This window comes from Eumetopias jubatus, unplaced genomic scaffold (genome assembly GCF_037043125.1).
Source record: "Eumetopias jubatus isolate StellerSeaLion01/CBP00866 unplaced genomic scaffold, mEumJub1_p1.0 scaffold_7, whole genome shotgun sequence".
Lineage (NCBI taxonomy): Eukaryota > Metazoa > Chordata > Mammalia > Carnivora > Otariidae > Eumetopias > Eumetopias jubatus.
In genome coordinates this window covers 64601836-64624993 of record NW_028274813.1, presented here as the reverse complement: position 1 = coordinate 64624993, position 23158 = coordinate 64601836, and the positions used below count along the sequence as shown (strand labels likewise).

General features: G+C 39.3%; 1 protein-coding gene and 1 pseudogene across 4 annotated transcripts in view; one reads left to right on the top strand and one right to left on the bottom strand.

Moving 5' to 3' along the window:
- Positions 1 to 14316, bottom strand: part of HEATR5A (HEAT repeat containing 5A) — a 109452-nt gene extending 95136 nt beyond the window's left edge. For all 4 annotated transcript variants that reach the window (XM_028114879.2, XM_028114880.2, XM_028114881.2 and 1 more), the window contains exon 1: positions 14132 to 14316. The gene's annotated coding sequence lies outside the window, so the exon portion shown is untranslated. The remainder of the gene's footprint in view (positions 1 to 14131) is intronic.
- LOC148163908 (large ribosomal subunit protein eL33 pseudogene) lies at positions 373 to 704 on the top strand (annotated as a pseudogene).
- Positions 14317 to 23158: the final 8842 nt, after the last annotated feature.

Below are 23158 nucleotides of genomic sequence, written 5' to 3'. Positions count from 1 at the left end.
AGAACATATTTAAAAAGGAAGGCAACTGTAATACTGGAAATACAGATAGATAATTAAACTACAGGTAATTAAACTAAAAACATCTAAATACATAGCTCATATTCCCCTAAACAAATCTCAGTCTTTGTTGGGTGGCTCAGTCGGTTAAGCGTCTGCCTTCGGCTCAGGTCATGATCCCAGGGTCCTCCGATTGAGTCCCACATCGGGCTCCTTGCTCAGCAAGGAGCCTGCTTCTCCCTCTGCCTGCCTCTGTCTCTCTCTCTCTCTGATAAATAAATAAAATCTTAAAAAAAAAAAAAAAGAAAACCAGATGGGACTCTTCCCGCCACCTTGGAGCCTACAGAGGCCGGCCGGGAACAGAACTCCTAAAATATGTCTGGAAGGCTGTGGTCCAACGCCATTTTTGTTGGCTATAAGCGGGGTCTTCAGAACCAGAGGGAGCACACAGCTCTTCTTAAAATTGAAGGTGTTTATGCTTGAGATGAAACTGAATTCTATCTAGGCAAGAGATGTGCTTATGTGTACAAAGCAAAGAACAACACAGTGACTCCTGGTGGCAAACCAAACAAAACCAGAGTAATCTGAGGAAAAGTAACTCATGCTCATGGTAACAGTGGATGGTTCATGCCAAATTCCAAAGCAACCTTCCTGCTAAAGCTATTGGCCACAGAATCCATGTGATACTGTATCCATCAAGGATTTAAACTTAATGAAAAGTAAGTAAATAAATAAAGATGTAGAAAAAGAAAAAGAAAAAAAAGAAAGACAAAAGAAAGAAAATCAGATGGGAGACCTAGGGGAGGGCTTTTCTTTCATTCATTTTTTTCCTCTCAGAGAGTTTATTTGTATAAAATTACTTATAGTATCAGATCATCATAATTAATATAAATGTGAGAAGAGTCTTCTTATAAGATACTAGTCACAAACTGGTACTCTGGTGGCCAAATTTAGCCTGCAACATACTGGGGGAGAAAGGACTTACTAATATTTAAGCATAAGATTTTACATGAAAACCTGAGTCCATATCCCCATATAGCAACAAATGGCTGAATCTAAGAGAGGGACCTTCCAGCAGGCCATAACTGCCACCTGGCCTGCCTCATTCATTTACAGTATTTGCCAACTTCTTCAGGTATTTAAGTTTTCAACTCCTACTCTTTATCTTACTTGCATCCTTCTGGCTTGGGCCAATATTCCGGATTCTGACCATGCTGCTGCCCCAGAGGCCAAAAGGTAGCTTTTACCAATCCATACCCACCAAGTCTGCATGCTGCTTTAGCCATCTGGGTTGTTTCCTTCCAGTGAGTCTTGCCTACCTGCCCAATACCACCTATAACCTGGTACTGACAGTCCTAAAAAAAAAGACACACCAGGATTTTCAGAAATGTCAATATTAAGGAACGAGAATATAAACAATGGTGCTAACAAATTCACTTTTAAAGAGCAAGTGAATTTTTAGGTTCTTGTTTAAATAAATCTTCCTTTCTTAAATTACTGAAGCCAACCGACCAAAATATACACAATTAAGGACAAAGTTAACAAATGCTAGAGAAACAGTTTCTGGAAGAAACCTTCTAGCTATACAGAAGGTGAAAAACAAGTGTGCACTCAGTATCTATGATTGTCTAAGGGAAAAAAACTACCTCAGTATCATAGAGAAAATGTCTTATAACCAACACGGCAAATCAAAATCCTATCTTAAGAATCAAATTACCCTTTTCAGAGGTCATTAGGACTGCTGAAGAGACTTCTTTTTCCCTTAGGCAGCAGCAATACTGTGGTGTAAAATGATCTATCAAGAAGCAAAACAGCTAACACAATGCAATAATAAATAATTCAGTAAAAAGCTTGAGATCATAAGCAGGGCAGAGTTATCTCCAATGTCTTCAATACATTCCTCATATAAATTACTACTAAAAGTAAACAATTCATATTAGTAATCCCACATCTAACCACCCAACTCTAAAACGCACCTGTGATCTCCATGTACGCACTATCAATGGGATCAGCAAATGCATTTTGCAAGTAACAGATGTTCCTGCTTTTACCTCAGGTTTCACTTTAGGAAGATGAATACAAATGCAATCAATATACTGTATGTTTTAATATAACCACATCCTACAACTATATGTATCTGGAGACTGCTTATTTTTCTAATTTTCTATTCTTATGTTTCTGTCAAGATCACAAAGTGATTAGTTTATTAAAAGTGAACATACATTACAATATATTTTTCAAACTACAATTATGCTACTTGAAAAACATGCTTGTAAAACTACTGCTCCCACTGTAATGCCAGCCAGTATTTTTGACAAAGCTAACACGTATTGGCCACTTACTATAAGTGCTTTATATTTTCTCGAATAATTCACAAAATTGTTCAAGAAATAGCCAGCTATTTTTTTTAAGATTTTATTTATTTATTTGAGAGAGAGCGAGAGATAGTGACAGAGATAGTGAGAGAGAGCACAAGTGGGGAGGAGAGGGAGAAGCAGGCTCTCGCTTAGCAGGGAGCCCGACGCTGGACTCGATCCCAGGACCCTGGGACCATGACCTGAGCTGAAGACGGACGCTTAACCAACTGAGCCACCCAGGCATCCCACAGCCAGTTATTTTTAGATGAGGAAACTGAGGCACAGAGAAACTAAGTAGCAGTCCTAAGGTCACAATGAACTTGGATGTATACATAAGCAATCTGACTCTAGATATATGTGCTTTAACCACCAGATACTGCCACTCTTTCATCCAATCAAGCCCCTCAAACACCTCAAAATCAGCCACTTTTAAAAAGCTTAGAATATGTAGAGAATTTGTGGGTAATATGGACAGATCACTGTATTATTTCCTAAAATTGAATACCAGATTCTTTAATTTTATTTTTATGGATTTTATTTATTTATTTGATAGAGAGAGCGAGTGAGCACAAGCAGGGGGAACAGGAGAAGAGCAGGGAGCCCAATGTGGAGCTCAATCCCAAGACCCTGGGATCATGACCTGAGCTGAAGGCAGATGCTTAACCATCTGAGCCACCCAGGCGCCCCCAGATTCCTGATTTTAATAAGTATGAGAATCTAGTTATAAAACAAAGTTATCCAAAAGATTTCTCAGGGTATTCATAGTGTGTACTATGAATCTCCATGAATGCAATGTAATCTGAAGTATTAATCAAAATACGGCACAATACTAATTTCCCAACCTAAGTAAGCTGTCCCATGGAGAAATTAACATGTACCTGTTATGGACACTTGTCCTGTATTTTAAAAAGGTACACAAGAATATTACTTTACAGGGACACATGGGTCACTCAGTCAGTTATGCGTCTGCCTTCAGCTCAGGTCATGATCCCAGGGTCCTGGGTTCCAGTCCCGCACTGGGCTCCTTCCTTGCTCAGCAGGGACCCTGCTTCTCCCTCTGCCTGCTACTCTCTCTCTCAGACAAATAATTACTTTACAGTCAAATATCATATATGCTAACATAAAGCCATTAGTTGAACTAAGCTTACAAACACCCTTCAATGCTTTTTAGACCATACATTTCTCTGAGGCACTTTGTAATAACTGTTTGTATTTTGTGTATGATAAATACCCCTAGTGACTCAGTCATAATTTTCATCCCTGAAATCTTCTATATTGAGAAAAATAGGCACTGTGTATTAGACCTAAGGTTCTAAGGTACTGTCCTACTACTATGACTCTCAAAGTGGGATATATCCAGCAGTGTGCCAAGAGAATACACATACTGGGGGATCAAATTTTACTTAACCATTTCCCCTCTGATATTAACTTAAAACAGTATATTAAAATAAATAAAAAAGAATAAAATAAGAAAATAAATATACATTTAATACGCACTAGAAGGCAAAATTAATAAAGTGTTTCAAGATAAAACATGAGCCTTCAGAGAAATTCTAAGCATGACAAGCCTTTCTAGACATCTTTTAATAAAATCACTCCCCCCCCATCAAAATTCACTCCCTTCTGCTGGTAAGAATACTAGTTTAATGGAAATGTTTAAGAACAACTAAGCTGCTAAGTAGGCTGAACTATACGAACTGCCATTTTTTTTTTAAAGATTTTATTTATTTGACAGAGAGAGACACAGCGAGAGAGGGAACACAAGCAAGGTGAGTGGGAGAGGGAGAAGCAGGCTCCCCGCTGAGCAGGGAGCCTGATGCGAGGCTCGATCCCAGGACCCTGAGATCATAACCTGAGCCGAAGGCAGACGCTTAACAACTGAACCACCCAGGCACCCCTATGAACTGCCATTTTTATAGTTCAAAAAATGGCTGAATATCAGCATATTCACATGGTTCAATTTAAATATCATGTTCAGTCTTCAAAGACTTGGCATAGTGTAAGAAAGGCTAATATCCACATTCTGCATAGTGTTCTTACACCAGTGACTTTATTGCTCTAGAGTAATACATGTATATAAATATTGTTGACTGCTGACAGAAAGAGGAACCAGCAGGGGGCCAAATGGCTAAAGCCCAAGTTTGCTAGAATAACCTACGCCAAAGCCATCTCCAGGAGAAGTTAATCTTACTATCATGAAGGGCTAATTTTCCATTTGAAAATGAGTTCACATCAAATTTATGTAGGCAAAGAAGTGTAAGCACCTTCAAGAATTTTATTTTTTTCACCTTCAACAATTTTATTCATTTAAAAGATTTTTTGGGGGGGAAGGGGAGAGGGAGAGAGAATCTTAAGCAGGCTCCAGACCCAGTTTGGAGCCTGATGGGGTCTTGTTCTCACAACCCTGAGATCATGACCTGAGTTGAAATCAAGAGTCAGATGCTTAACAGACTGAGCCACCCAGAACCCCTAAAAGATTTTATTTTTAAATAATCTCTACACCCAATGTGGGGTTTGAACTCACAACCCCAAGATCAACAGTTGCATGCTCTACCAACTGAGCCAGCCAGGCACCCCTCACCTTCAACAATTTTAAAAATAACACAAAACAAAACAGCCTACAGATGCTAGTCCTAATAGTGTTAACATGATTTTCTCTATCTAGGGTTTAAAGATCTATTTTGGTGGAGACAGGAACATATTTAAAATTATGGTTAAAATTTATGAAGAAAAAGAGTATTCCTAATCTTTTTGGTCATTTAGTTTCTTAAAATGATTTATTATATCATTGTAAAGAGGGAAAAGAGGAAAAATTGCAAATAATCAAAGAGAACAAACACAAAATAAGATAGATCTGTTGCTTTGTTTTTTTCTTTCCAGAGCATGAAAAGACCAATTTACAAAATGAACAAGCCATTATGCAGTAAGTGGAACTAATTCCAGAATGTATCAAGTGCCTGAAGTTTTGAAATAGATCATATGTAAACTCAAATTACTTTCTTCAACTCTCACTTCTCTAAAAGTCATAACAGCTTCAACTCAGCCTCCAGTCTTTAGTTCTCTCAGTTTTGTTCAAAAAGCATAAAGTAAACAATGACAGCAACAACAAAAAACCCTCTCAAAAATCTCCCACACTGCAAAAACATACATAAATCTGAAAATCCAAACCTTCCCCCCCAAAACAAAACAAAACTGTAATTCGAATTAATCTAGAAAAGAAGCTGGATCATTTCTATCCCAACCTAAATTAAGATTCTCTTTGACCTGTGATTCAGGCTTTGCAAAATTATAGGTTACAAAATACGAACTCACAAATTACTGAGAGCTTTCGGTCATGCTTAAAATGTTGTCTAACAGAGGCTGCCCCTGGTAAAGAAAAAAAATGAGGGTTTTTTTTTTTTTTTACGGTACTTTAAGTATCTCTAGGCACAGTCCTAAAGTTGGTTTGCTGACACATTTATAATTCTATAATTTATAATTTTAGCTCTTTAATAGTTTTATCTTCATGATTTTTAAATCTTGTATTTATTCCATCTTTGAATCTGAAATATCTTGCTTCTTTCTTTTTTCTTTAAAGATTTTATTTATTTGACAGAGAGAGACACAGCCAGAGAGGGAACACAAGCAGGGGGAGTGGGAGAGGGAGAAGCAGGCTTCCCACGGAGCAGGGAACCCAATATGGGGCTTGATCCCAGGACCCTGGGATCATGACCTGAGCCCAAGGCAGACGCCTAAACGACTGAGCCACCCAGGTGCCCCTTGCTTTTCTTTCTAAATAAACTCACTATCTTAAAATTCAGCTAGGGGTGCCCAAGTGGTGCAGTCAGATAAGCATTTAACTTTTGGTTTTGGCCCTGGTTGTCATCTCAGGATCTTGAGATTGAGCTCCGGTCGGGCTCTGTGCTCAGCAAGGAGTGTTTTAGACTCTCCTCTGCCCCTCCCCTCTGTGCGCACACTCTCTAAAATAAATAAATCTTAAAAAATAATAAAATTCAGCTAAAAGAACCACTTCCTTCAAGAAAGCTTTCATGATTAATTCTCCTATTCTTATACTGTTTACTCTTGGTATAGCACTTCTTCCATTATATTTATGGTTCTTAAACTGTCTGGCTTCTCCAGCTATCACTTAAGATTGCGAGATTCTTCTGATATTTTTCCAAATCATGATTCAAAAATTTTAACCAGAATTATTAGAGTAGTAGCATTATGGATAATGTTTTCTCTATCTTCAAATTTTTAGAGATTTTTAAACTTTTAAATGAAACCCTTAAAAACCAATAAATAAACTAAACTTCTGTTAGATTTCTAACTTTTAAAATTCACAATACCATTTGTTAGCATCATCTTGGTAATATCACAAATGAGGACACATGTATAGCCTGCTCTTGTAATTCCTGGCTATGCCTTTCACCTTCCTAGGAGACGCCCAAATCACAAGAATGGCAGTAACAGCTATTGCTCACTGAGCCAGGAACTTTTTAGGCGCCTAACTTATACTATCTCTAATCATCACAAGGAAGAAAGCAAGGAAGATACTACTGGTCCTCATTTTATGGATAAAGAAAATACTAAGATATCAGTAAATAGTAGAGCTGAGAATAAACCCGGGTCTCTTTGGCAATAAAGCTTATTCTCTTTCCTTACTGCTAGGAAGCCTTTCCACAGGGGTTAAAAGGAAAAACAGAATTTTTACATTAAAATGTAAGGAACAAAATGTGCAGAACAAATGTCATGGGGAGGGGGGAGGTCATTACTTTATATGTAGGCGCTTTCTCTACCTATTTATCCCTACATCTTTCAGTAAATCACAAAATAGGCTTCATCTTCTAACTCTTCCAAGGATAAGGAGTCCAAAGAATTAAAAAGGGAGTGTTGGGAAAATAGCAAGGGGAACAACACAGAGGAGATAGGTAAATTCTTAATATTAAAGGCAACTAAGCATATCATGATAGCAGACGTGTAACAATGCAGACCAGTGGTTCATAACTCTAGCTGCTTTAAAGAAAAAACAAAACAAAACACCAAAGCCAAGTCTAAAACAATTGAACCAGAATCTCTAAAGGCTGCGGTGCTGTAATAAATGGATTTTTCATTTAACCACCACCATCAAATACCTACTAACACTATTAATTTATAGGTAAGAATACTCAGGCTAGATTATAAAATATGGATGATTTTAATAGTTGATTAACATCCACTATTCTCCTATAATTCTTCTATTAAATTGGGTAAGTAAGATTTATCTTGATATATGTAGATAGGCTATAGCAAATGAAACTGCTTTAGAAAATAGGAGAATGAAAATGAAATTCAGGGGCGCCTGGGTGGCTCAGTTGGTTACGCGACTGCCTTCGGCTCAGGTCATGATCCTGGAGTCCCGGGATCGAGTCCCACGTCGGGCTCCCTGCTTAGCAGGGAGTCTGCTTCTCCCTCTGACCCTCCCCCCCTCTCATGTGCTCTCTCTCTCTCATTCTCGCTCTCTCAAATAAATAAATAAAATCGTTAAAAAAAAATCTTTTAAAAGAAAATGAAATTCAAACCTATGATATTATTTGGGATGGACTGAGTTTAGTTCTTTATAACAACCCTAAAAATAAAAATGTTATTAGTTAATATTTTAAAATGTTTAGTGTACAATAGTGATTGAAGCCCAGTAAGAATTTGATTTAATTGAATGGTTCAAAATCACATGTACATTAAGTTTAAATATGATAAATACAAAAACTTTTAGAGCCAACACTGAGAATTTAGAAAACCTAATAGTTTCATAGCGACAGTACAAAGAGGTTTACCTCTTTTAGAAAATGTATCAGAAACCATAAAAATATCAAAGCCTTCTGGCAAAAGCATTCTGCTTTTGAAAATTCATGCTAAAGAAGGGGCACCTGCATGGCTCAATCGGTTAAGCGTCTGACTGGCTGAGTTCATGATCCCAAGGTCCTAGAATCAAGCTCTATCAGGGTCCCTGCATCAGGTTCCTGACTCAGTCCAGAGCCTGCTTCTCCCTCTCCCTCTGCCTGCCACTCCCTGTTTGTGCTTGCTCTCTCTCTCTCTCTCTCTCTGTCAAATAAATAAATAAAATCTTAAAAAAAAAGAAAATTCATGTTAAAGAAAGAAAAAGGAAACTATCAGAAGCATCAGTGTCAACTACAGCCCTATGAAAACAATGAATCATGGAACACTACATCAAAAACTAATGATGTATGGTGATTAACATAACAATAAAAATTAAAATAAAAAAGAAGTGGTAACTGGAAAATTCCAAGTCCAACATTAGAGAAATGGTTAAGTAAAGTTTGACACAGTCAAAGAATATTAGATTCTCATTAAAAATTATAATTAAAGGGGCACCTGGCTGGCTCAGTCAGCAGATCATGAGACTCTTGATCTCAGAGTGGTAAGTTCGAGTCCCACATTGGGGGGTAGAGTTTACTTAAAAAAAACTTGTAGTTATGGGGGCACCTGGGTGGCTCAAGTCATTAAGCATCTGCCTTCGGCTCAGGTCATGATCCCAGGGTCCTGGGATAGAGCCCCGCATTGGGCTCCCTGCTCGGCAGAAGCCTGCTCCTCCCTCTCCCACTCCCCCTGCTTGTGTTCCCTCTCTCACTGTGTCTCTCTGTCAAATAAATAAATAAAATCTTTAAAAAAAATTTATAATTATGAAAACTACAAGTGCAGAAGCTTACATATTAAGAGAGGTTCCCAAAGATAAAGCAGTGTTTCTTTTAAGTGTTTTTGTAGAACAGCAGTACCAGAGAATGAGGATGTGTTGTGGGGGGCGGGGAGGAGGTCTAAAACCAAATACTTTTGGAAAATGCCAAGTTGGCAGTTTCTTTCCTACAGAGGGTCTCCATACATTTAATTTGGTAATGGGTACCATATACTGCCAGGAGGGCATATATATATACAGCACTCAATGTTTTAACTACAGACATCTTCCCAAACTCTCTTTATTTCTCTGTCTTCCTCCCTCCCTACCTCCCTCTCTCTTTTTTTCTAGTAGGCTCCATGCCCAGCGTGGAGCCCAACGTGGGGCTTGAACTCATGACCCTGAGATCAAGACCTGAGCCCACACCAAGAGTCTGACACTTAACTGAATGAGCCACCGAGGTGTCCCACTACCTTTATCTTTTTTTTCCCCCAGCTGGGAATGTTGTGAAACTAGTTTCTATAGAACACAATCTTTGAAATATCATTAAATACTATAAATCAAGAAATCTAAATATTCCTTTTTGTTCATACTATGATAGAATTTTTATTAGAAGACTATATAACAAATTAATATCACACCTACTGGATCAAATGATCTAACATTAAATATTCTAAATATAAACAGAATCTGCTCTTAGTTACTCCTGGAGTATGAATAAAAGAAGAAAAGATGCTTTTAATTAACCTAGTATAAAAGTTCACATAAAAATCTGTGTTATTCATACTTATAACTAAGTTTCACATCACACCCCTTCCAAACTAAAAACCATAAATTTAACATTTTGGGGGGAATTCTGACTACAAGTTCTCATAAAATCAACTTAATCCATGTTTCTTGTCGTTTCACACAAAGTCTAACTTGTAACATGCCCAGACACAGCACTACTATCTTATTTTAATATATAATGAAAATACATCAAGTGCAGTTAAGATTCCTAGAGTGCTTCCTGCAAACTTGGTAGGGATGGGGAGAATGCTGCTTATCACTGCATACAAGCCAAGAGGAATGGCAGATGCACAGTTCCAAGAACCAATGGAGAACACATCCTATGAGATAAGAGAAGTTAGGATGAAAAAGGAAAGAAACAGGAGTTACAGGGAAATTTATGAACTGGAATAAAAAACGCCACAAGTAGGGATGTGACTGACTTTGCCTACCTCTTCTGTTTTTCTTTTTCTTTTTTTAAACATTTTATTTATTTATTTATTTGAGAGAGAGAATGAGAGAGAGAGAGCATATGGGGGGGGGTCAGAGGGAGAGGCAGACTCCCCGCTGAGCAGGGAGACCGATGCGGGACTCGATCCCGGGACTCCAGGATCATGACCTGAGCTGAAGGCAGTTGCCCAACCAACTGAGCCACCCAGGTGCCCTACCTCTTCTGTTTTTCTGAGGTACTGCAGATTACTGTTAGGGATGAGAACAATGACAGAAACTGAGTTAAGTGAAGGAGACTGCCAATGGGGGCCCCAATGAAGTCCTGCCCATTCTGGTAATTCTCCTTCCAGATAACAAAAGAGAAAACCCCTTAAGGGTAAAAGGAAGTGTTGTGGGGAAGCAAGTACTCAGCAATACGAACCAACTCTTAAGGCAGTGATGGGGAAGGAAGTAACATTCTTTGACAATTTACTTACTAGAAACTTTTAATCCTTGTAACACTGAAACTTAAATATTATTATCCTCATTTTACAGATGATGGTAACAAGAAATGCATCCAAGGTCAAGACGTCATTTAAGCAGAGTAAGATAATGCCTCCATCTGTCTGGTTTCAATGTCCATGTTCCTTCAACTACTTCATACAGCCTCTTCATAAAGTCCCTCTAATCACTACTACTGACAGGTACCGCTATACCCACTGAAGTATCTAATCATAACTTTGTTGTTGTTGTTTTTTTATCACTTCATTCTCCTCTTATGTTGGTATTTTGAGGCTTCTTGTTAAAGTGTGAGGTCTTCTAGAGACATCAACTTTCAAAGGACTCTTCCCATCTAGACAGTAAATCAATAAGTACCAACAGTGTAAGCTCAGTCTTTGGATATTCTTGACGATTTTTATCACTCTTTGTTCCGCAAACCAACGCTTCTATCTCCCTCTAGGAAGACAGGTTTCATTCTGGGCATTGAGGAGTGCCAGAAAGTACAACTAAGATAGAAAATTTTAAGATAGAAAATTTATTCTTCTCTTTATCTCCCACCTCACTCATCTGAAAGTAACTATCTAAACAATCTCACTACTTGGTACCAAGTTGAAACTCCAGTAAGAAGAAAACAAAGTTTTGTTTTAAGGATATAAAGGTAATTAATTCTTTCAAAGATCATGAACTTTACTGACCTAGGTCTCTTGAGAGGTCTCTCACAGCCTATTCATTCTTAGTTTAGGTATAACTACTAAACCAGTTATCTGGATTCTAGCTAGGGTGGGATAGAACACCATATTAAAAGCGAAGGAGCAAAGTCATTGAGATAAGGAAGAAGTCAAAGCAGGATGCTAATGGTGGTGGAAGCAACCAAAATACTATTTAATAAAGCAGAGACATTTTAAAAAGCAGGGCAACATGAGACTACTAAGTACAAGAGCAAAGTGCACAGGATGCCATTATTCTTCCAGGTCAGAAGAGGCCAGGAATCCTTGCCCAGTTTTCCAATAACTCTATCCTTGTATTTGCTGTTCATGCAATCTGTAACTTAGGACTTCTTGGTTTAGACCCTGCCTGCCTTAGAATATCCCCCTTTTCCCCCCTTCTTACATCAGGGTTAGCATTCACAGAATCAGCCTTAATTCACATTGTGGTCTGACATCTTGGCTTTTCCTCATGGCTCTCACTTCTAATTCACAACATATCCTATGGAATATCCAGCCTAGAATTTAGCTACACTACATTTCTGACCTTCTTGGAGCCCTACCGGAAGGGTTTTATTGACAGACACTGCTTCTCTTTGCCAGATCCCCAGTTAGGCTCCTAACTTTGCAAGTACAGCTCCCTGGAACAACTCCATTATTACTCTGCCTTTTGGCTGCAACCCTTATGGCCCCACTCAAGTAATACAGTGAACATACCATCTATTGCCTCTAACCCCCCAAGACAGTCTGGGGTAGCACTCCATCAATCAACTCATTGATATTTCTGCAGCAAAAGATAAAACATACTCACATAAGGTGGCTTTAAATAATGACTATAAATAGCTTCATATCAGTTTACATTATATTTTGCTGCCAAATGAGTTAAGAAAAAAACTTTCCAGAGCCTTTTCAACACTGGAATTAAAATGAAGGGACTTTATACATGTATGTTTTTCTTTCCTTTCTTTTCTTTTCAGAGCTCCTCCTAAAATAGTAAAGAAATTTTTTTTCCTGGTGTTTCAATAGGTAATTTCAATTTTCTGATAATTTTACTTACATAAAAAATGTACTAAATAAATGAGGTATATACACAAAACATGCATATATTCATCATACAGATACCATACAAACAAAAGAATATAAATAGATGCTCATATATTTACCCACAAAGAAGCATTATCCAGGCAATAAGTACAATTAAGTTACTGAAAAAGTACACATATAAAACATTTTATTTAGTGAAATTAGAACCATACCACGGTTTTAAGATTAGCGATACAGGATACATGCTCCAAAAAAGCTTTTTTTTTTTTTTTTTTAATGCAGTTATCCAGGATTTAGAACAAAAGAATTTTAGAATAGTAAGGGGCCTAAACAAATCCAGTTTAACCTTTATTCTGTTCATAAGATAATTAAGAAAGGCTCAAAAAAGTTATAAGCGGCCTCAATCCCCTTTCTGAAGGAAAGCTGGATGGAAGACAGATGCCTTGCTTAAAAACAAAAGTACTTAAAATCAGGTCTCTTGACTGTCAGGTCACAAGTCTTTTCCTATATTAATAGCTATCTATATTAAATAACTGCATTCCAAGACAAATTCAACCTCCAGTACTTTTTCCAATTGCCACTATTCTTATGTTATAAACCATGCCTGCTTATCCATTTTATTAAAGAAAAAAATCAATGGTATTAAAATATGACAAGTCTCAGCTTCATCGCTAAAGTCATCTAAAATGACTTTATCCAAGACATACTTTCTAAAACATGTGGAAAATGAAACAAGGTACCTCTTCTCTCCTCATCCATCTAATGCTCAGCTCTAAGGAGACTTCTGCTTTCCTTACACTTTAACCTCACTAGATTATTTTCTCCAAAAGTTCTGAACAGTACTTGTGGGCACATTCTCCCCCCTTTCAGCGTCTCCTCTTGGCTGGAAGTTCCTTCAGGGTGCGAAGCCTACACACAAAAGGTGCTGAATATTTGGATAAATGAACGCACATAAAAATAATGTGTAATTATGATCCTTAAGGAAGGAGCTCAAATCATTTGGCTCCTATTATCTGACTTGACAGTTAACGAAAATCATCTTAACTTGCCAGAGGTATATATTATTGTGATTAGTAAGTACCATAAAGCACTTTATAAAGTTACTAAACACTTTATGATCACTTGAAATGTCGTTTTGCTGGCCAAGAGTACGGTAAGAGGAAATGTTTCCTCACACTAAGCAAATGCTACTCCAGCAAAGGCTTTTTTTCCCTGAGAGGACTGGAAATAGTCCTCCGTAGAAGGCAATATCCACTCCCTTTTCCAGAGCGCTTCTGGAAAACCGCCTTGAGGGTGAGGTGCGGGCGCTCAGAGCGCCTCGGGCCCCGCTCCGACCGACCTGGGGCGCAACGGGCGCCACTTGGGCGGGTCCGGCCAGTCGGGTTCCGACCTTCTGACCTTCCTCGCACGCCAACAGTGCGGGGCTCCAGCCGGCGGGCATAGTCCACGCCTACCTGTTGTGCTCGGGTAAAACCAGACTTTCCCGGAGCTGGGGGAAAGGAGGACTGACCGCACTGGCTATTCGGTCGTCCCCACGCACTAGTTCAGTCCCTCCTCGGAGGGTTCCGGCCCCTTCGGTCACGACACCTAATCCCTCCACCCATGCCCGCACCCAGGGTCCCAGCTTCCTCCACCACTTCGCAGCCGCGACCACCCTGGGAGCCCCAAGCCACTCAACTCACAGTGCAGGCCCGGGTGTGATGTCCCTCCCAGTGGGCAGGCACCACGGGCACCGCCCCCTCGCGCCCGCAGCGTCTCCACTCCCAGGATCCCAGACTGCTCACTTTCTGGGGTCCCCCACGGCTCAGAGCCCGTCCCAGTCCTGCCACGTTACCGGCTCCACAGCGAAGCAGGGCAGCGCCGGGACTTGCCGGCGGCGGCGACTGCGAGGCAGTGCGGCGGGAGGGGTGCGCGCGGGGCGGAGCCGGAAAGCTCGGAGGCGCGAGCGCCGCGGGAGCCAGCGATTGGGAGCGCGCCCTGCACCGCGCTGCCGATTCTAGGCCCCTTCAGCCGGCCGCCGAGCCATCGAGCACCCACTCTGGCAGGCGTGACTGCTCCACCGCCGAAAGAGCGATGGGGGAGCGTGCTGCCCAAGTTGAGTGAGGCCAGGACATTGGCTTTGCAGTCGGGAGATCTTGGCCACAACTATTTTTGTCTGTTGTCATCGCCAGCCAGAATCCCTAGGGGCGGCAGTGGGTCATCTGAAGGCCAGGACACAACTGGAGTCTGGAGACATTCAGGCAGGGACTGCTGTGGGTGTGGATGGTGTTAGGATAGACATGGAAGGGACCCTAGAGTGCCTTGTCGTGCTACTCCTGGTTTTAGAGCACGAGACTGGGGCCTAACAAAGCACCTTACACAAGGTCACACTCTGAGTCAGTGGTGGAATTGGGACTCACAGCCACTTGGCTCCAAGTCAAGTGAGTTTTTCCAGTATACTCAGCGTTTTGAATATAATTTTCAGTTTTTATTTTGAAACAGTCTCAAGGTTACAATAATGTTGCAACTATAGGACAAAGAACATTTTTCCTGAACCATTTGCCATTTAAGTTGCTGACATGATGCCACATTATTCCTAAATGCTTCAGTGTGTGTCGTACTAATAAGCACCTCAACTATGTAGTCACCATCTACCAAAATAAAAAATTTACGTGATACATTATGTTTGGCCAATTGTCTCTTAATGTTTTTTTATGGTAAAAGGATTCAGCTCAGAACAAAGCATTCAGTTTACTTGTCATGTATCTTTAGTTGCTCTCAATCTGGAACACTTCCTCAGTCTTTCCTTGACTTTCATAACCTTGACACTTTTGAAGATTCCCGGCCAATTATTTTGTAGAATGGCTTTCACTTTCCATCTGTCTGATGTATATTTATGATCAGAATCAGGTTAAGTGTCTATAACAGGACTGTCACAAAAGTAATGCTGTGTTCTAATTGTGAGGCCAGATGCTTGGTTTCTCAACCTGTTTTGAAAGCATAAGCAGAACTATAGTTGTATTAGTTGCATTATTAACTTAGCTGCACATATTGTTTTGTTCCTTAATTATATTTTATGCATCTCTAATCAATCATTAACTTTAGTTTTTCCACTCTTACTCCCCTGTTTACCCACTGATTGTAGAAACCTAATGGGGACTCGATGATAACACTTGCCTTGAAATTATCTGACATACCCGATCTTACCAGGTCCCAAATAGGGCCTCATTGTCCAGAAGAATGCATACCTCCAGATTGTTTCAAGTTTCCCTCCCTTCGAGGTGTCAAGAAACCCCTCATCTTCCTCTCATGTATTCACATCCTTCTCCAAACATATATAAGCTGTCTCTAGGATTAACAGGACACAGCAACCTTGGGAATAATTACCTGCCTTCTCTTTGGGCTGCCCTTCTGACAATAAAGCTTTCTTAGCTAGCTTCAAAACTCGTGTCCAAGATGTTGGCTTACTGTGCATCAGGTGCATGGACAAGTTTGAGTTTGGTAACAGTTGCATCCTGTCAGACGCTTGGGTGGCTCAGTAGGTTAAGTATCTACCTTTGGCTCAGGTCATGATCCCAGGGTCTTGGGATGGAGTCCTGAATTGGGCTCCTTGCTCAGCAGGGAGCCTGCTTCTCCCTCTGTCGGCAGCTTCCCCTGCTTGTGCTCCCTCTCTGACATAATTTATTAATAAGATCTTTAAAAAATAAAGATAAAAATTGCATCCTATCAAGTGGCATGTTTTAATTAGTCTCATTATTGATGTTTATTTTAATAAAGTGGTATCTGCCAGGCTTCTCCACTATAAAGTTACTTATTTCCCCTTTATAATTAATAAGATTTTGTGGGAGGAGATTCTTTGAAATTAAGTATTTTCTCATCAAAATTTTAATTTATTTATTTATATCAGTATAAATTCAGAGTTTCTTATTAAACGATTATAATCTATTTCTATCATTATTTATTTTGATGTTCAAATTGTCCCGAGTTTGGTCTGGAGGAGCCCCATTCATGCTGGTTTCTGTGTCTTTGTGTGTTTTAAATTCTTTTGCAATATTTTATTGTAAAACATTTTTAAAATACAGAAAATGTGGGGCACCTGGGTAGCTCAGTCCATTAGGCGACTGCCTTCAGCTTGGGCAAGTCAGGAAGCCTGCTTCTCCTTCTGCCTGCCACTCCCCCTGCTCGTGCTTGTTCTCTCTCTTAAAAATAAATAAATAAAAATACTTAAAAAAAATAAAATACAGAAAACTTGAAAGAGTTTTATATACCACATACTCACCATGCATAGTCTATATTAATATTTTACTCTTCTATGCCCTTCTGACACACCTCCATCATTCTTTGAGCACTCCCTTATTTTCTGGCACAGTAAGATGCTCTAGGCTCTTCTTGCCCCAACACTAGATGCAGCCATTTATCCAGGAGCCCTGGCTCCTTTTAGTGGAGAATGGTATTTAGAAGCACTAGGTGTACTCACTGCTATTGGGGTATCACTGCTCAGTCTGTCTTAGTGGATGTGGCTAGGGAATATTTATACTCATACAGTGCATCTCTCTATATAACTATATATGTATACTCACACACACATTTACAACTATATTTCTTTATCTAACAATATATATTGAAAAACGATATGTTCACAATAATACCTCCAATCCAGCACCACACAGTGTATTCTGGTTTTCTTCTGTATTTGTAACTCCTTTTTCCTACAGAGAGAAACCTGGATCTTATTATCCTTGAGATATTTACTTGTTTGAATACCTCCTCTATATTTAAGCAATCACCCATAGCTGCCATCTCTCCTTTTGGAGGATGCTGCCCTTACCCCACTATGGTTCTGAAACTCCAAAATTAGCCACCATAAGCACCCCCCAACTTTCTCCTTTCCTTACCCTGCTCCCAAGCCCTGTGCCAGTGCCCAGTCCATAAGCCCTCACCACTCTGCTCAGGCTCCATCTCTTGCCAAGAACTCCCCTAGGCATCCTCTTTACTCCATTTGATATATATAGACACACACACAAACACAGACAGATAGACACACACACACACACACACACACACACACACACACACACACACATTGGGTACTATAAATTACCCTGAGAAAGGTACAAAAGTATTATAGACCCTAAAGGAGAGAGCAATTATTATGAAGTCCTGTTGGGAGGCTCATAAAGGGTTTAAGAAAAAGATGACATTTAAAATGGGCTTTGGGGGCACCTGGGTGGCTTAGCTGGCTAGGTGTCTAATTCTTGATTTCAGCTCAGGTCATAATCTCAGGGTCCAAAGATTGAGCCCCACATCGGACTCCAAGTTCAGCGTGGAGTTTGCTTGGGATTCTCTCTCTCCCTCTCCCTCTGCCCCTCTCCCCGCACTCCCTCTCTCTGTCTCTCAAAATAAATGAATAAATAAAATCTTTTCAAAAAATTAAAAAAGGGGCACCTGGGTGGCTCAGTCAGTTAGGTGGCTGACTTCAGCTCAGGTCATGATCTTGGGGGTCCTGGGACTGAACTCCACGTTGGGCCCCACACTCAGCAGGGAGTCTGCTTTCCCTCCCCCTCTACTCCTCCCCCGGCTCATGCTCTCTCTTTCTCAAATAAATAGTCTTTTTTTTTAAGATTTTATTTATTTATTTGACACAGAGAGACACAGCGAGAGAGGGAACACAAGCAGGGGGAGTGGGAGAGGGAGAAGCAGGCTTCCTGCGGAGCAGGGAGCCCAATGCGGGGCTCCATCCCAGGACCCTGGGATCATGACCTGAGCTGAAGGCAGATGCTTAACGACTGAGCCACCCAGGCACCCCTCAAATAAATAAAGTCTTAAAAAAATAAATAAATACAAGTTTTAAGATAAATAAATAAATAAAATGGGCTTTGAAGGATGCATAAGAATGAATGAGTAGGATATACGTACTCTATTAGATACTAAAAAAACTCTGGAAAATAATTTGAGCAGGTCCAAAGCAGAGAGTGTAATTCATTTTAACTGAGTATGTAGTACAAAAATAACAACGCTAGAATTTTAGAGCTGGAAGGGAGATTATGTATCACTGAGTCGAACTACTAGTTTTACAGAGCTTCAAAGATGACTCCAAACTTTGAGCCTAAATGACTAAGAGAATTAAATGAGAAGGAGTCAGTTTGGGGGGTAAATAATACTTTTAATTGTAAACATGTCACATGTGAGTAGAGCATCCAAGGAGAAATGTGGGACTACAGCTTCGAAGAGGGGTCAGAACCAGAGATCTAGTTCAGAACTTTTTCACATGGAGCTGACAGCTGACCTACTGAAAAAGGAAAAGAAAGAGAACAAAGATACAACGCTGAAAAACAACCAGTTTAGTTTTAACCAAACACAAATGTGTTTCACCTTTCAACTTCTATTATACTTTGTTCAGTAATCCCATATTGGGCTTTTGAGTCACAATACAGAGGAAGCTGTATTATAATTAGCAGAAAGGGGGCGCCTGGGTGGCTCAGTCGGTTAAGCATCTGCCTTCGGCTCAGGTCATGATCCCAGGGTCCTGGGATCGAGCCCCACATCAGGCTCTCTGCTCCGCGGGGAGTCTACTTCTCCCTCTCCCTGTCGTTCTGCCCGCTTGTGCTCTCTCTCTCTCTCTAATAAATAAATAAAATCTTAAAAAAAATAATTAGCGGAAAGAACACAGCTTTGCCATTAGGTCACTTGTATTCAAATCCTAATTCCATCACTTAGTAGGTATGACCTAGGGAAAACCACTTCGTATCTTTGAAGCTCAGTTTCCTCCCTTTAGCTCAGTTTCCTTCATATCTTTGAAGCTCAGTTTCCTCCCTTTAAGATGAGAATAACATCTCCTTCTCTGAGGTGTGCTGAAGATTCAAGATACAACAGAAATAACTAGTGTGTTGCCCATTGTCAAATGATAGCTAGAATTATCAGGCATTTACCTTACTTCTCTGTCCCAAGTTATTCCAGCTTGTTAACTCAGTTGGTGTTGCTGTTTGGCACACAGAAGCCTCCCATCCAGTATTTGTTGAAGGAATGGAGAACTGTATATATAATTTCCTATTTTTTTAATACTCAGCAGTATAGTCTATTATACTACCTCTTCTTGGCTTTTTATAAAGGAACAACTTGCCCACCAATAAATGAAGCATTCTTCAAAATAGAATTGTTGGTAATGATATATGTAAAAATTACAAAGTAAACCAGTAGTTACCCATTTGACTGGCTATGTGATATCTTGTTTTGATTTACTGTTTAAACACATTTGATTCAATGACTCTAGGTTCCAAACAGCATATGTTTGGGAAACTGAAGATGATAGATTACCTTTAAGATTGCCTCTACCCCTGAGATTATAAAATTCAATGATGGTAGAACAGTATTATCTAAACAATGTGACTCCAGCTCACCCATAGAATTCTAGTGTCCTGCTCTTGATTGTAATCCTTAAGAAGTTAATAGGTGTTCCTTTAAGTAGGCATTCTTAAATAAATTTGATAAAGACTATATGTTAATGTAGCTATCTTCTAGAGAATCATCATGTATATTGGTAGACTGCATTTCACGCAATGTTTCCTAAGCTTATTTGGCAATGGAATATAATCTCTTTTTTTAAAGGAATGCGTACTAGTATCTTTGAGAACTAGTCTTCCTTCGGAGCCGACTTTGGGAAATAGAGCTCTGGAAGTTTATTAGTGATCCACTCAGTCATGTCAGGTTGTTCAGTGTTGAAACCATCAAGGAAACTGGAGTGTACATGGGGCAAGCTCATGTCACAAAACACATGGGTCAGGCACAGCTTCCACTCTGTCAATTTCAATATGATCTAAAGCCTGAAATCACACTGATACCCCACTCCAACAAAAGATCTGCTGGCCCTTTGTGATACAGCTTTCTACTTTTTGGTCTATCAGGAATTATTTGTCAATGTACTGCTGAGTTTGCTGTAATCTGTGACAGTTTTTTTTTTTTTTAATTTATTTATTTTTAGAGAGAGAGAGAGCATGCAAGTGGGAGGAGGGGCAGAGGGAGAGACATAGAGAGAGAGAGAATCCCAAGCAGATGCCCCGCTGAGCATGAAGCCCAATGCAGGGCTTGATCCCGGGACCCTGAGATCATGACTTGAGCTGAAATCAAAAGTCAGCCACTTAACCAACTGAGCCACCCAGGCGCCCCTCTGTGACAGCTTTTAGCACTAAATTTCTTTTTTTTGTTTAAGATTTTTTATTTTAGAGAGAGAGAGAGTGTGTGTGAGAGAGGGAACATACATGAGCTGGGGGGAGGCGCGGAAGGAGAGGGAGAGAGAGAGAGTTCTTGAGACTCCACACTAAGCTTGGAGCTGACAGTGGGCTTGATCTCACCACTCTGAGATCATGATCTGAGCTGAAATCAAGAGTCAGCAGCCCAACTGGCTGAGCCACCCAGACACCCCTAGCACTAAATTTCTAATAAGAACTTTTGGCCATGGGTAGGATTTTCTTCAGTTGGTAAACTACTACTATAAATATTCAGCCAAGAAGTTTTACTTACAACACAGCATAGATCTTGATCTATGATGACAAGTAAGTAATAGTAGATCATCTAACCTTGAAAGAAGCAGTTAAACTCAGGGCTAGTGTTTCTAAGGAAGAATATTAAGCAAATGTGGATTTGCAACTATGCATTTAATAATACTTTATGCAAGAAATGATTGCAATTATGCTCATACTTGACTAGGACACCTAAAGTCCCTTCTTTTTCCTTATTCTCCAATCAGATTAAGAAATACTGTGTTTTACATGTGCATAAACTTTTTAGGTCTCTAAGATCTCTTCCAATTTTAAAATTCAAATATTCTACTGCTATTCTTAGAAAAAAACCCCTTCAAAGTTAATAGAATAGTTATTATTTGGAAGACATAGAAATCAAAGTCCAGAATAGCTAGGTTATTTGTCCATGTTTGGAACAAGATTCCAGAAGTAAGATTTAAAACTAGGCTTTCTGAGTCTTTGTCTGATATCTTTTTCATATTATCATAGTACCATATATATTCAGAATTATACAAAATATGTTAAACTGAACAGTACTTTTAAAAGTTTTTCTTTTATACATATGTAGTCATATTTATTTTAAAATACTGTTATTCACATCAGCTTAAAAATAGAACGTTTTAAAACTCAACGAAACAAAAACATAATCCTACTACCTCCACAGGACAATCATTTTCATTTATTTGGTTTTCTTTCAACTCTTACTCACATGTCTAAGTAAAGCCACATACATATGGCATATCAAATTTGCATTCATAGTCATTTCATTACACATAGCCATCTAAACATCAGTTCCTGGTTATAATATTGCTAGCATTTAGTTATATGGACATGAGGGGAGAGGAAAAACTGCTATCTCCTACTTGTAGGTAGGTATAGTTGGCAAGGAGTGAAAAGGACCTAAAATGACTCTAGAGTTTACTATGATGCTCCTTTTCAATCAGCTTCTGGCTTTAAAATCTCATGATTAGAATCATTCTTCTGGTTTTCATAAGATAAGGAAAGAGACTTCAGGAGATTGATGTTAAGATGCTTTTACCTGGGGTGGGAGAGAAAATCCTGGAGATCTCTTCTGGCTTATTCCTTTAGTACAGTTTCACCTTGGAAGATAGGTAGGGTGTGACCCTGAAAGATCTGAGCATCAGGACAGGAAGGTTTCCATGGTAAGGGGGAGGACTGGGGAGCAAGAAACCTTCAGTAGCCAGGGAAAGAACATTCTGGATGATGGGATCCAGAGCAGATTCCAGGAAGAGGGGAGGAGGTGTCTGTGGGGAATCAATAAAAATGGGGCTGAGAGGATTTAGATGAGAGTCCTTGGTCAGCTTGTCAATTTTTCCCTGCCAGAAAGTTCCTGATGGGAACCACAGGAAGCACCATCATAAGCCAAATTAATCATGTAGTTAATCCATCAAGGTGAAGGAAAAAAATTTAATGTTATTAGCAGCTTGGTTCTAAACATGAGCCAAAACCCAAGGATAGGTCAAGCCAGAACTAGGACTGAAGAGGAGGGCTGTGTTACTAAATATTACACAAACTGTCAACTTTAGCTGCAAGCTTTTTAGACAAGTAAACTGATTACCCGTAAACAGGTAACTTAAGAGAATAATTTAGTGCTTTCATTTAGGGGTATTTTGTTCTTTATAAATAGCATACAAACCATCCCACCAAAACCTTATTCATCAGTTGGAGACATATGAATGTAAAAACTGATGATGGATTAATTATCTACTTAAAAATGAAATATATTGGAACAATAATTATACAAGATAACATAATATTAAGAGCCATATAATTTGTTGTAAAATTCATAATCTAAGATTATTTGTCTAACTCAAGAAATTGAACTTCCCTAGTAAAAGGACAAACTCCACCTGGTTGATAAATAATATTCCTACTGAGTTATCACATGTGAGGAAAAACTATATACAATATTATATGATATACTTATGATATATCTTACCAGTTACTGTGTTTACATATATATGTCTATTATTAACTTCTTTGGGACATGTTATTCTTGAAATAAATTCTAATAAAAATTAGTTTATATGTCAAACCTCTTGCTTAGCTACAAACTTAGAAGGGAGAATATTATCTAGATGCAAATATTGAACTGACCAGTATGAACAATAACTCAAATTAAATTAACCATATAATCTGATTATGGTAATCAGTGGAGCCAGAGTCATAGATCAGGAAGAAAAAGAAAAATGT